This window comes from Corvus brachyrhynchos, unplaced genomic scaffold, assembly GCF_000691975.1.
Source record: "Corvus brachyrhynchos isolate BGI_N302 unplaced genomic scaffold, ASM69197v1 scaffold155, whole genome shotgun sequence".
In the NCBI taxonomy this organism is placed as follows: domain Eukaryota; kingdom Metazoa; phylum Chordata; class Aves; order Passeriformes; family Corvidae; genus Corvus; species Corvus brachyrhynchos.
The window spans coordinates 178,946-191,019 of NW_008238434.1; the positions used below are offsets into that span (position 1 = coordinate 178,946).

The following is a 12,074-nucleotide window of genomic DNA, read 5'->3' on the forward strand; positions in this document are numbered from 1 at the left end:
AGAAGCAAGTACAAGCAATTACAGTGAAACTTCCTACAACGATTTATTGCCATTTCAAAGACAAAGATGCTGCTTAACACTTTTATTAACTACTGAACGAGCTGCTTTCTCTTTACTGGCTAATTCCGTCCCCTTCCCAACACACCTTTCCTTAATTACTGGGTACACCTCACAGCTCTGGATTTTATAACTTTATGGCCAGTACTGTCAGTGACTGCATGTTAGAAATATTTTTTAATTACACAGAACAATGCCTTGGGATGGGAAAGATACAGCTGAATTCTTTTTAGATGTACAGGAAAGCTGAACCTTGAAATGTCCATCGATTCATATAAATATGTCTATAGGGTGTTTAGGTTTTTTCTGTGGCTGTTAACACATGAACCAAAGGGACAGGCAGCAGGTTCCATTGCTAGCACAAGTAAATGCAGCCCGAACATGCCACTCCACAAACTACTAGGGCTATTGAGGAAGTGGAGGAGGTAGACATACTTACAGTTTCAGCTGTCCTTGTCCGAGCTGTTGCAGTGTGTCCTGTGGAGACTGCACATCCTCATGAGATGCTGCATGTCAGTTTATTTGAGTTTGGGCAGGCTCCTCCCGTGCCTCAGCCCTACTGGAGGGGGCCAGTGTTATGAAAACCAGAAGGCTGGAGCCTTGTCCTGTTCTGGGTCTCATTGGAGAGCCCCCACGCAAATGCCAAAAGCCCCACCTACTACCCACGAGGCAGCACTGGGACTAGTGTGTGATCTGGCTCTGTAAACAGTTTTGCACCCTTGTGTAACTTCCCCTGTTTGCCATGGCTGTGCGCCCACTTATGTCAGGGTCAGTGGCAGGTTTTGTGCTTTGGGAGAAAGGATTTCACATAAATAACGTGTCTCCCCCCTCCCTGACTTGGATTACAGGAGAGTGGTGCAATACAGAATGCCAGCTTTTCCTTTTTACCCTAGGGATAAAGGGTAGGTAGAAATCTGGCTGCACACTCTGCTGAGACCATCCTCACGAGATTTTTGCTGGCATGTTATGAAAGACAGGCAGTGTTCTCTGATGGCTGGCAGTTCTGAGTGGTATTTGAGGCTAATCAGCCCTCTTAGCCCTTGGATATCTGCACAAAGGGGTTATACAAAGCTATTGTGAAATCCTGTCCTGCTTATAATACACACAGCGAAGCTGGGCTCTTCATTTAACTAGCTGCATCTCCAGACATAGTTCGGTACCAGCACAATAGGGCAGATTAAACTCTACAGTTTGTATTCTGAGAGCACCTCCCAGTTTGTCATGGTTTGTGCAAATTCCTTGCAGCCTAATTCAGCTAAGCTCTCAGGGACATTTGACATCAATAGCTGGGAATGACTTTTAACAGGAAAAAACACACTTTGCTTGCAGGGAACTTCATCAGGATGCTGTGTGATACACTCCTGTTCTGAAAACGGAAGTAAAATCATGCCAAATAGCAATTGTGAATTTACCTCTAAAGCTACAAATCTCTCCAGAGCCACGGAAGACGGTGGTGTACAGAGTAATTTACTACTGGAATTTATTAGAACAGGCTGAGGCCTGAAATGCGGAACGAGTTCTCTGCATGCTTTGTACTTTTTATTTTATGGAGTAAAATGTTTCTCCATTTTACCTGTGCTCTGCTTGGGTCAAACAGCAACATCAGAAGAGTGTTAGGAGGAGCAGAAGGTGCTTGGTCTTTGCTCAGGACCTACAGACATGCAAAGGCATGGGCTGGTGTAAGGTGAGCTGTCACCTTACCCTGTCACCCCAGATGGATGAACACCTCTAGAGTAGAAAAGGCCATATGAAAAATAATACTCAGCAACAATAGTTTGGCAAATCTCCACAAATTTACCCCAATGGTGAGCACTGAGAATTATTACCTTGGAAGAGGGGCAATAACTGTAGAAAAAGACAAGCCCACAGTGGATTCTCATTTGGTTTCTGAAGCAGAGAGGCCCAGAACAAACCCCCAGTGAGTTTGTATGTTCCAGCTGACCTCCCTGACAAAGAGTTGACTGTTCCTGGTGGAGCACCCCCAGGCTGGAGAACAATCCTCAGTGTTTTCCTGAGAGGTTGTTTTCCAGCACTTTTGTTTTTACACATAAACATTGAGAGAACATGTCAACAGCTGCATGAGACAGTAGGGCAGGCATGGGGACAGTATTCTGTTTATATACATTCCAAAACTTAGAGAATGGGGATGGGATTATGGTGCAAGCTGACAGTGTGTTGCACTGTGTACCTCCAAATAGAGGAAAATCCGACTATACAGCAGCCATTAAGTCTCAAAGGCCCTGTGACCTCTCTGTAATGTCATAAATATGCATCTGGGACTTAGCTGGCATTTTCTAGAATTGCTAACAAAGCAGTATTTTTCTGTTCCCTTGACTTAAGGAGCAGAGATGAGGGCACAAGCAGATAAAAGCATGTGGCTTGTACCCTGATTTTACTGTCTTCATCTGTGCAGGAACACTGTAATGAACTGGTTCTTAAATAATAACTTCGATTGGATAAGGACAAGGACAAGCCTATGATATGATCACTTGTGATTTCCATTTTTCCACTCTGTAACAAGACCTTAAGCAACATTCTCCACAGCAAAACTGCTTCTATCTGCTCTGTGGCAGCATTACAATCGCTGCTGTCACATCCACCCTGTTGTAAGTTGCCTTTATCCCTACAGGCAAGCACAGACTGTTTGCACAAAAAGCAGAAATCTTTTCCACTGACCTAATTGTGTCAGGAGTGGAGGAACCCAGGAAAAAAAGTGTGTTGTTACAGTGTGGTTAATTACAATTTTGAGTCATGTTCTTGTAGCTAACTCTGTAGCGTAATATGAAGAATGGAGGTGTGAGGGACAGATAGGGATGTGTGGCCACTCACGTGTTTTATCAAGTGGTCTCAACCCAAAGCTCCAGGCAGTTTTGCATTGCTGCCTAAGCCTGTCAGAGAATGTTTGACAATGATTTTAATTTAAAAGAACTGAGTCTCTTCACATATAAATGGCCTTTACTTTTGTAAACATACACTCATCTGATGATGCAGAAACCTCACTTCACAACAAAGGAGTTGAGCATGTGATGTTACTGTAGTTACTGTCCAGGGCAGCAGAAGTGTCCTTATATGTTGTTAGATGAACTGTGGTTTATTGCAAATCCATGTCCCAAAAGAAGCCTCTTACCTCCTTGCTCTAAAGAAAGCCTCCATTTTATATCATATTCTCACTTCCAGCATGGAAAACGTAGAAGCAGAAGCATACCATCTTCTAAAGAAGCAGCTGAATGTACTATAATACTGTTCCAAGGAGGTTCTTATTATCCTTAGAAATTGTGGAAAGGAAATCTATGCCATAACTGCAGTGAGGTGGTGTTTAGACCTTATGCTCTGACTTACACATTTTATATCAGTGGGGGAATTTGTTACCATTGGATTCATCTTCAGCCAAAAGTCATCTGCTTTCTGGAAATGTGTGTGTGGATTTTGTCCATATTTTTCCCTGATTCCATCTAGTTTGTTACAAGTGACAAGTGGAACTGCTGCATCTCCCTTCTCACTCAGTGACAGTGTTACCTGAATCTTGCTGAATGAGTGATTCCATGCTCACTTCATCAGAGAAGGCATGGAACTAGCTGCTGTTGACCAAATGAAAAGCTTCCTACACCCAACACCACTTCAGAGCACTCCTGACTTGGCATTTTGCAAGATTTCTCTGCTGAAGCTCACATTTTGAAACCATTCCAGGTTTGAGGAATTAATCCTAAAGAAGTCCTTGCTTCCACCTGCCATGAAAACATTCCAAAACCTTCCTGTCTTCCGTGCATGGAGCCCAGAGAGAAGCTATCTCAGCTTTATATACTGCTTTATTCACTGGTTTATTTCCACAATAAGGCTTTTTTAAAATATGGATCTGTTCTGGGATCTAGCTAGAAACTGAACTCTACAAGCAGTTGTCTCAGCAAACTTTAGCCAGTGAAAGAAGTGACCTAGATCCACAGAAATTTCAGTCCTCTTTGAGTGCTGAGAGGAAATGAATTCATCTTCCCCTACAAATTCATCCATATTCTGCTATTGACAGATTCTTCTCAGAAACAAGAACATGAAACAAGGTAAATTTTTATCTTCAAGATAGGAATCTCTCTTTAAGGGGAAGAGGTAACAGTGCTTGCTAGAGAAAAAGTCTTGATGCAAATTTATTGCATTGCTGGTTTTGCTTTTTTTAAATGGTGTTTAGCAGAGACTTAAGCCTAAAGTGTGAGAGAATACAGCTTATTTGCAAACGTGACTCTGAAAAGGCAACAGCTTTCTGGGCAGAAACGCAGTGGGCTCTGCATTTTCTTTCTCTGATTCCCCCTTCCCAGAGTTTTTAAATGGTATTTTCCTTCCCTTTTTCTTCACCTGCATGGCCCCCTCCTTCCCTTCCTCCCACCCTTCCTCTCATTCTCATCCTACTCCAGTCTATGTGCTGCATGGAGTGAGACCACCTGGCAGCTCCTGTCCTGTCCAGGACCTGAGTTAAGCTCTTGATTCTGCTGAATGGTTATTCTGAAATGGTGGGAACAGCCCCACGAGTCTGAAAAAGATCCTGATATGCAGAAATTGCCCTAGAGAGCTCAGGGTTTCCCAATGTAGTCCCAGGATCCCAAGAACATGTCCAGAGATGCCAGAAACAGGCACAGAGAGTGGGGATTAATATGTTAAAGGAAATATTTTCCTTAAAATAATATTTTCCACTTCTTCCAAAAAGGCATGAAGAGGTATCTGGAACTGAGGGTTTGTCTCCTAAGCTTCTTCCTCATCTTACTGGCATGAAATGTGGATCATATCAGAACTCTCACATCTTCTAACAGTGGGGATACTGGTAGTGGGTGTGGAGTTTTGGTGGACACTTCTGTTCTTTAGATGATGTGAGTAAGGCCTCCAGGGATGGATTCTTCAAGAACCTGCTCTCTCTTCCTGTTCATTCCCAGAATGAGCCAATGCTGCAGTGTGCTGCAGATGGCACTGTTGACTGTGTTCAGAGGTGAGCTTTACTTGAAGAGTAACATCCATCACAGTCTCTTGGTTGCCAGTGGTCACTTTGGCTCCAGTGCACCCTGACAGTTCGTTCTATTTCCAGAGACATAAATTTGATTATACTCTTGTTGACTGCTAATGGGAAAACATATTAACATCTAAAACATTAACAACTTGGCATGTTAAACATCTTTTATGCAGCAGACACAGCAGCCTGAATCAGAGAATCACAGAATGGTTTGTGTTGGAAGGGACTTTAAAGAGCTTATAGTTCCAACTACCTGCCAGGGAATGTCTGTGTAAGACAGTAAGAAAATGCTAAGTTAGGAAAATCCTCCAGGTTATGCTTAACTCTAGAACAATTAAACTGGCAAGTTTTCAGGTAGAATCTACAGCAAACTTAATAGTTTAAAGTGAAAATTTCATAACTGAGAGGTCAGTATTTATTTTGGTTTTTGTACCTTTAGATTTAGAGCAGAGTAAATGTAGATAGATAGATAGATAATGACATCACATCAACTCCCGAGATGATGTACTTCTGAATACCAACCAGCTATGATGGTATTTAACACAATTTCATCACTTTCACCGGTACTATCTTTCTGAATATTCATTTAGGCTTCAGTACTTCATATTTTTCTGAAAATAGACTTGGGTCTGTCTTTGAAAGAAAATTACATCTGGATACATTGTTTATTGCAGAGAAAAAGAAGCAAGACTATAGTGTAATTATGCTAAACCAGAAGTCCCCTTGAGAAATGTGAAAGCTTGGATGTCAAAACTGTATATATGTAGAGAGAACTGTGATTTGGGGAAAGTAGAAGTAAATGATGGTAAGTTCTAGTCAGTGTATTGGAAAGTAATGGAAAAGATAATACAGCAATAACAAAAAGTCTGAAGGAAACTTGCAGGGCCTTTGGCTTTAGTAATTAAGCTCCTTCAGTTACTTGAATAATGGAGTTCTTATTAAATGTATGAATCCACCTTGTTGGCCCATGGCAGCAAAATAAGTTTGTAACTCCCCTATTTGAAATTACCTTGCAAAGTTACTTGGATACACTTTTGACATTCATGTGCTTTTCCTTATAGAAAAATTACTTAAATCTGTTAAAAACTGTACTTTTATTGCTAGACTTACTTTGGAAAAATAGCAACTGATTGTTGCTGCTTTCACTGGTGTCCTTATTATCCTCTGAGTCTTGGCACCACTGACACTGTACTGCTTATTTCATGGCAAGTGGGAAGACACTTGTAGTGGTTTGGTCCAAAATACTCATTACTGTTTATCTGCTGTGAGATAAGAATTAGGAGAAATGCAAAGCAGGCACCAAACTTGAAAGAATATAAAGAAGTTTATTAACAGACCTAAAAGAAGAAAAAAAAATTATACCACCTTCAGAACTCTCCTCCTCCCCCCACCTTCCTCCCTTCTCCCACTGACAATGTGAAAAGACAGCCCTTAAGATGTTCAGTCTGTTTACCACTTCCATAATAACCTTGTTCAGTCCATTTAGAAAGAGAAGTCTCTTCTTGCTCATGCTATGAAAACATTATCACAACGAGACAGCCGCCCACTTCCAAATATTGTTCAGTCCATTTAGGAAGAGGAGTCTCTCTGCCTGCGTGTGAGTCCTTTCCCCCGACTTGCAGCTTTTCCCGCAACTGCTTTCGAGGGTCCACTCTTGAAGTTTTTTGGGGTACAATTTTAAGGTTGAGCCGTTCAGAAACAAAAACAGAGGCCCTTCTCCTTCCCTGGGAGCAAAGGGTCTTCATCATCTTCATCGTTAGGACTATCTCTGGGAGCATCTCTAGGAACTGAGGTTTTCTCCTTTCCCATTTGGAGCAAAAGTCCTCATCTGGTTCATCTCTAGGGACTGAGGTTTTCTCCTTTCCCGTTTGGAGCAAAAGTCCTCATCTGGTTCATCTCTAGGGACTGAGGTTTCCTCCTTTCCCGTTTGGAGCAAAAGTCCTCATCTGGTTCATCTCTAGGGACTGAGGTTTTCTCCTTTCCCATTTGGAGCAAAAGTCCTCATCTGGTTCATCTCTCCCTGTCCAAACTTCTCATGAAATTACAGCTGCGTCAGCATCTGCCTATCTCAGCGCAGGTGCTTCTGCTCACGAGTTGAACACTCCACCCCCCATATCTTCACAGGTCCATCGACCCAGGACGGCCGTGGCCCGGCCCGGCCTGGCCCAAGCAGGGCCTGGCCAGGCCCACTGGGCCCTGCTCGGGGCCTGCAGCCACCTGTCCCAGCGCCGGAAACGAGAGAGAGCTTGGAGGGGGAGTTTGCCTATTCTTAAATGTGGATCACAGAGGTGATCACAACTTTAAGTGGCTTAGAGAATTGTCCATATCCAAACTGGCCAGCTGATAGGTTCTATCAGTTCCCAGAGGAACCTGTAAGCACCCCTTAGCAAGGACGTCCCTTCCGGGACTATGCTTGCTAACCTATGACAACACTTTACCAGTCACTGCATAAGATGCTGCAGCTGCAGACAGCCTGAACTCCTCTTCTGCCTTGCCTAGAATTTACAGTGTAAATTTTGGAACCTGAATGTCAGTTCATGTATTCAGGTTCTCCTGAGTGTAAATTCCCACAGCCATTGAAGCATTCCTTTTGGCTAAAGCACAGTTATTTTTTCTTCTGGTAATTCAGAGAGTCTTAGAATTTTTACCATCATTTCCTTAATTGCATCCCTTCCACAGGTAAGCAACGACTTCCCTGAAACAGGAAACCCTTAGTGTGTGATAGTCAGGGAGAGGGACAGGGGCATTGAGGGGAGTCAGAAACAGTGACCAGGTGTGGGAAGACAGTCCCAACCCTGAACTGAGGAGGCGATCGGCTGGACCAACTCTAAAATTTCTCAAAATGTCTCTGAACTAAGATATTAAACACCTCTAGGCATCTCTAAACTACTGTGTACATCTTCTAAGTTGCTCTAAAATCCTTTAATCAGCTCTATAGAGCTGTAGGGAACGCTGTATTTCTCAAATGAGGCAATTGCCTCAAACCAGATGTAATTTACACAACTCTTAAGCAGTCTCTCAAGCACTATAAAACTGTTCTAATCAGCTCTAGACTGCCACTAAATTGTGTTAAACATCTCTAACACTTCATTGCCACCTTTAAAATACCTTTACACTTCTTGAAACTGTTCTAAAGATCTGAAAAATAGCTCCAAATTACTCCAGAACTCCTCAGAGGCACACTAAGTAGTTCTGAGGAGCTGTAATATCCCTTTGTAGAGTGCTTGAGTCCTCTAAACTTCACTAGCATCTTTCTAAACCTCCTCTAAGGACCTTTTTTCTGATCGTATCTAGACTTCTCTACATTGATTTGAAGATCGGTGAATTTCCTCTGGGGCTCTTAAACTCCTCTAAGGACCTCTAAACCTCCTTGAATATGCTGTGAGGTGCTCTAAACCCCTCTAAAATACCACCACACAGCTACAAAACACCTCTGACGAGCTCTGAAAGAGCTATTATTACACCCCCTAAGTTTAAAATCCAAATCTAAAACACTCCAGAGCGCTAAATCAGTGTGGATTTCTTTACAGAGCTCCACAATACTCTAGAAAGCTTAAAAGAGCTCTAAAATACACCACACTGCTCTACAATCCATCTCAACAGGTCTAAAACTATTCTAATTGGCTACAAACAACAGTGGGAAATCATAAATTCCTCTAAAATTTCCACTCTGAAAATCCTCTAAACAGCGCTACTACCACTATGCTTAAAGTAGGAGTAAAATGCTTCAAAATAGATCTCAAGCCCTTCTTGGTTTTCTTGTAACTGCTCTAGAACTCTTTTCTGCAGTTCTGGAATTCCTGCTTAGAGACAGTGCTAAAACTATTCTGAAGCCCTCTAAAACCACTCTGAACTGCTCTAAGTTGATCTAAACGTCCTATAAACAGTTCTAAGCAGCCCTAGAGTCCTGTGAAGTGTGCCAGAACTCCTGTAAAGTACTAAACTCCTTTAGCTCTTCTAAACCTCTTCTCAACACCTCAGAGCTCCCCTAAACTAATCTAAAGCTGCTCTGTTGCTGTAAGCAGCACTAATATGTCTCTAAATGCATCTAAAATGCCTCTAAATCTCTACTGTACAACTCTTAAGTCCTCCAGGCAGCTTTAAAATTCCTCTGAAGAGCTCGAAGCAGCTCTAAAACCCTTTTATGCCAATCTGTGACTCCTGCAGAGTTCTAAGTAGCTCTAAACCTCTCCAGGCTACTGTAAAGCTTCTCTCCTGTGCTGTCAACACCATGAAATAGTGCTAAAACTGCCTCAAAATACTCAGAAAATCTTGTAGACTTCCTCTAAATGGCTCTGTAGAGCACTGAATTGTCTATGAACTTCCAGAAATACACTGGTGCTTTGGGGAGATGGAAGAGGTTGCAAGAGCTGGAACTATTGAGCCTGGAGAATGAGAAGTTACCTGTGGGAATGGAAGAGTGTAGAGAAAAGGGATTTTTGGAAGAACAAGATGACCGTTTAAGAAAAGGGAAATACACATGCTTTGTAAGGAGCTGCTAATAAGGCCGAACTCCAGAGAAAGTGGGGCATGCAAACAACCCACAGTGAGCATATTTTGGAGTGGAGGAGGAATACCATGGCCATAAACTCCTGAGATTCTTATGTGAACACATGAAAAATGTGCTCCTGTGTTGAGCTTTTGATGGGCTCCCCCTCCTTCCTGGATCAGGGTAAGAGAGCAGAGGAGGCTGCTGTTCTGCTAAGTTCTTTATTTCATAGTCTCATAGCTTTCTTGAAGACAGAGTTCGAAGGGGGCTACATGATAAAGGCAAGCAGCAACAGCAGACAGCAGGCAAAAACAGCTTCTCCTTCTTCTATATGCTCTGTATGCTCTATATGCTCTATACTCTATATTTTTTCTTACAGAATTGTGGATTATATTTGCTAACTGACCAATAAGATTAACACATGATTCTAGTTTTTCTTTTCTTAACCTATCCTGATCTAATTCTAACAATCATAAGTCTTACAGAAGCGTTACATAGGTATTACACAGATTTGCATATATAGTTTCTATCAGTTCTTATTGTTTAAGTGAACACTCTATCTAAAAAATGTGAACAGTATAATTCTATCTGTATTTTGTCTAAGGTAAAGAATTCCGTGAAAAGGTAACACTGCTGCAGCAAGAACTGTGTTTAAGGTCTCTGCTACAGCTTTTCAATGTTTAAGGCACTTAGCATATATTTCTAATAGAAGTTTAAAAAAATCTATATTTCTATTTCACTTTGGTGTGGCTTCATGTATCTCAGCTACATGCTTTGTAAGGAGCTGCTAATAAGGCCGAACTCCAGAGAAAGTGGGGCATGCAAACAACCCACAGTGAGCATATTTTGGAGTGGAGGAGGAATACCATGGCCATAAACTCCTGAGATTCTTATGTGAACACATGAAAAATGTGCTCCTGTGTTGAGCTTTTGATGGGCTCCCCCTCCTTCCTGGATCAGGGTAAGAGAGCAGAGGAGGCTGCTGTTCTGCTAAGTTCTTTATTTCATAGTCTCATAGCTTTCTTGAAGACAGAGTTCGAAGGGGGCTACATGATAAAGGCAAGCAGCAACAGCAGACAGCAGGCAAAAACAGCTTCTCCTTCTTCTATATGCTCTGTATGCTCTATATGCTCTATACTCTATATTTTTTCTTACAGAATTGTGGATTATATTTGCTAACTGACCAATAAGATTAACACATGATTCTAGTTTTTCTTTTCTTAACCTATCCTGATCTAATTCTAACAATCATAAGTCTTACAGAAGCGTTACATAGGTATTACACAGATTTGCATATATAGTTTCTATCAGTTCTTATTGTTTAAGTGAACACTCTATCTAAAAAATGTGAACAGTATAATTCTATCTGTATTTTGTCTAAGGTAAAGAATTCCGTGAAAAGGTAACACTGCTGCAGCAAGAACTGTGTTTAAGGTCTCTGCTACAGCTTTTCAATGTTTAAGGCACTTAGCATATATTTCTAATAGAAGTTTAAAAAAATCTATATTTCTATTTCACTTTGGTGTGGCTTCATGTATCTCAGCTTGTCCAAAGGTTTTAATTCAACCCCTATGTTTTGGCTTCCCTCTGGGCCTGAGTTCAGAGGAGCTTTCACTCCAACACTCCTGGATCACACAACTGTTCTCTCTGCAGGTGCTGGGTGCTCTCAAAACACACTCTAATGGAAGATCTGAAAGTGCACACTGAAGACAGTTTTTAAAATTTTTTTTGAAAGTTTATTGCTATGAATCTGTTCAGGGCAGTACTTTGTCTTATAGGATGCTAGTAGTCCGTTGGTCAGATCTACTGGGAGCAGATTTGAATCCTGGCCCAGCTGTGGTTCTGGTGGGATGGGGAGGATTGTGCACAGCACAACTGCCATGGAGCCACACTCCATGCTGGACATGGTACACATCTGGTAAAACCACATGTTGGGCTGCATGTGAGGAGCAGAAAGCCTGAGCTCCATTTGCCTTTCTCACACAGGGACATGGATCTGTCCATGTGTCCCAGAACAGGGACACTGCACTGTTATTGGGAGTGCTTCCAGCACCTCAGCAGGGCTGAGAGGACAACATTTGGAAGAGATTCCTCCCTTTGAGGTTTGGTAGGCCCTGGCACAGATTGCCCAGGAAAGCTGTGGCTGGCTGCCCCTGGATCCCTGGAAATGTCCAAGGCCAGGTTGGATGCGGCTTAGAGCAACCTGGGATAGTTGGATAGGAAGGTGTCCCCGCCCACGGCAGGGGATGGCACTGGGTGACCTTTTAAGGTCTCTTCCAACCCAAATCATTCCAAGATTTTATGTTTGTCTCCATCCTGTTATTAATATTTAAAGACTCGTTTATTTATTTTTATCTTGAAGTTTGCATATAGTGATGAATAACCCAAACTTTCCTCATCTCTTGCACAAAGCGTCGGCAGTAGGACTCCACCGAGGTCGCGGCCGTACTATCAGCCCATGGGAGGCTGCGGGGCAGGCGGGGGATGGGCCGGGCAAGGGCAGGCTGGGTGGGGAGCGGCTGGGGCAGGGGGGGACCGGGG

General features: G+C 42.5%; 1 protein-coding gene across 1 annotated transcript in view; it reads right to left on the reverse strand.

Moving 5' to 3' along the window:
- The window catches only part of HEBP2 (heme binding protein 2), a 3,994-nt gene extending 3,325 nt beyond the window's left edge, over positions 1–669 (reverse strand). Inside the window, exon 1 of the mRNA XM_008635381.2 lies at positions 497–669. The gene's annotated coding sequence lies outside the window, so the exon portion shown is untranslated. The remainder of the gene's footprint in view (positions 1–496) is intronic.
- Positions 670–12,074: the final 11,405 nt, after the last annotated feature.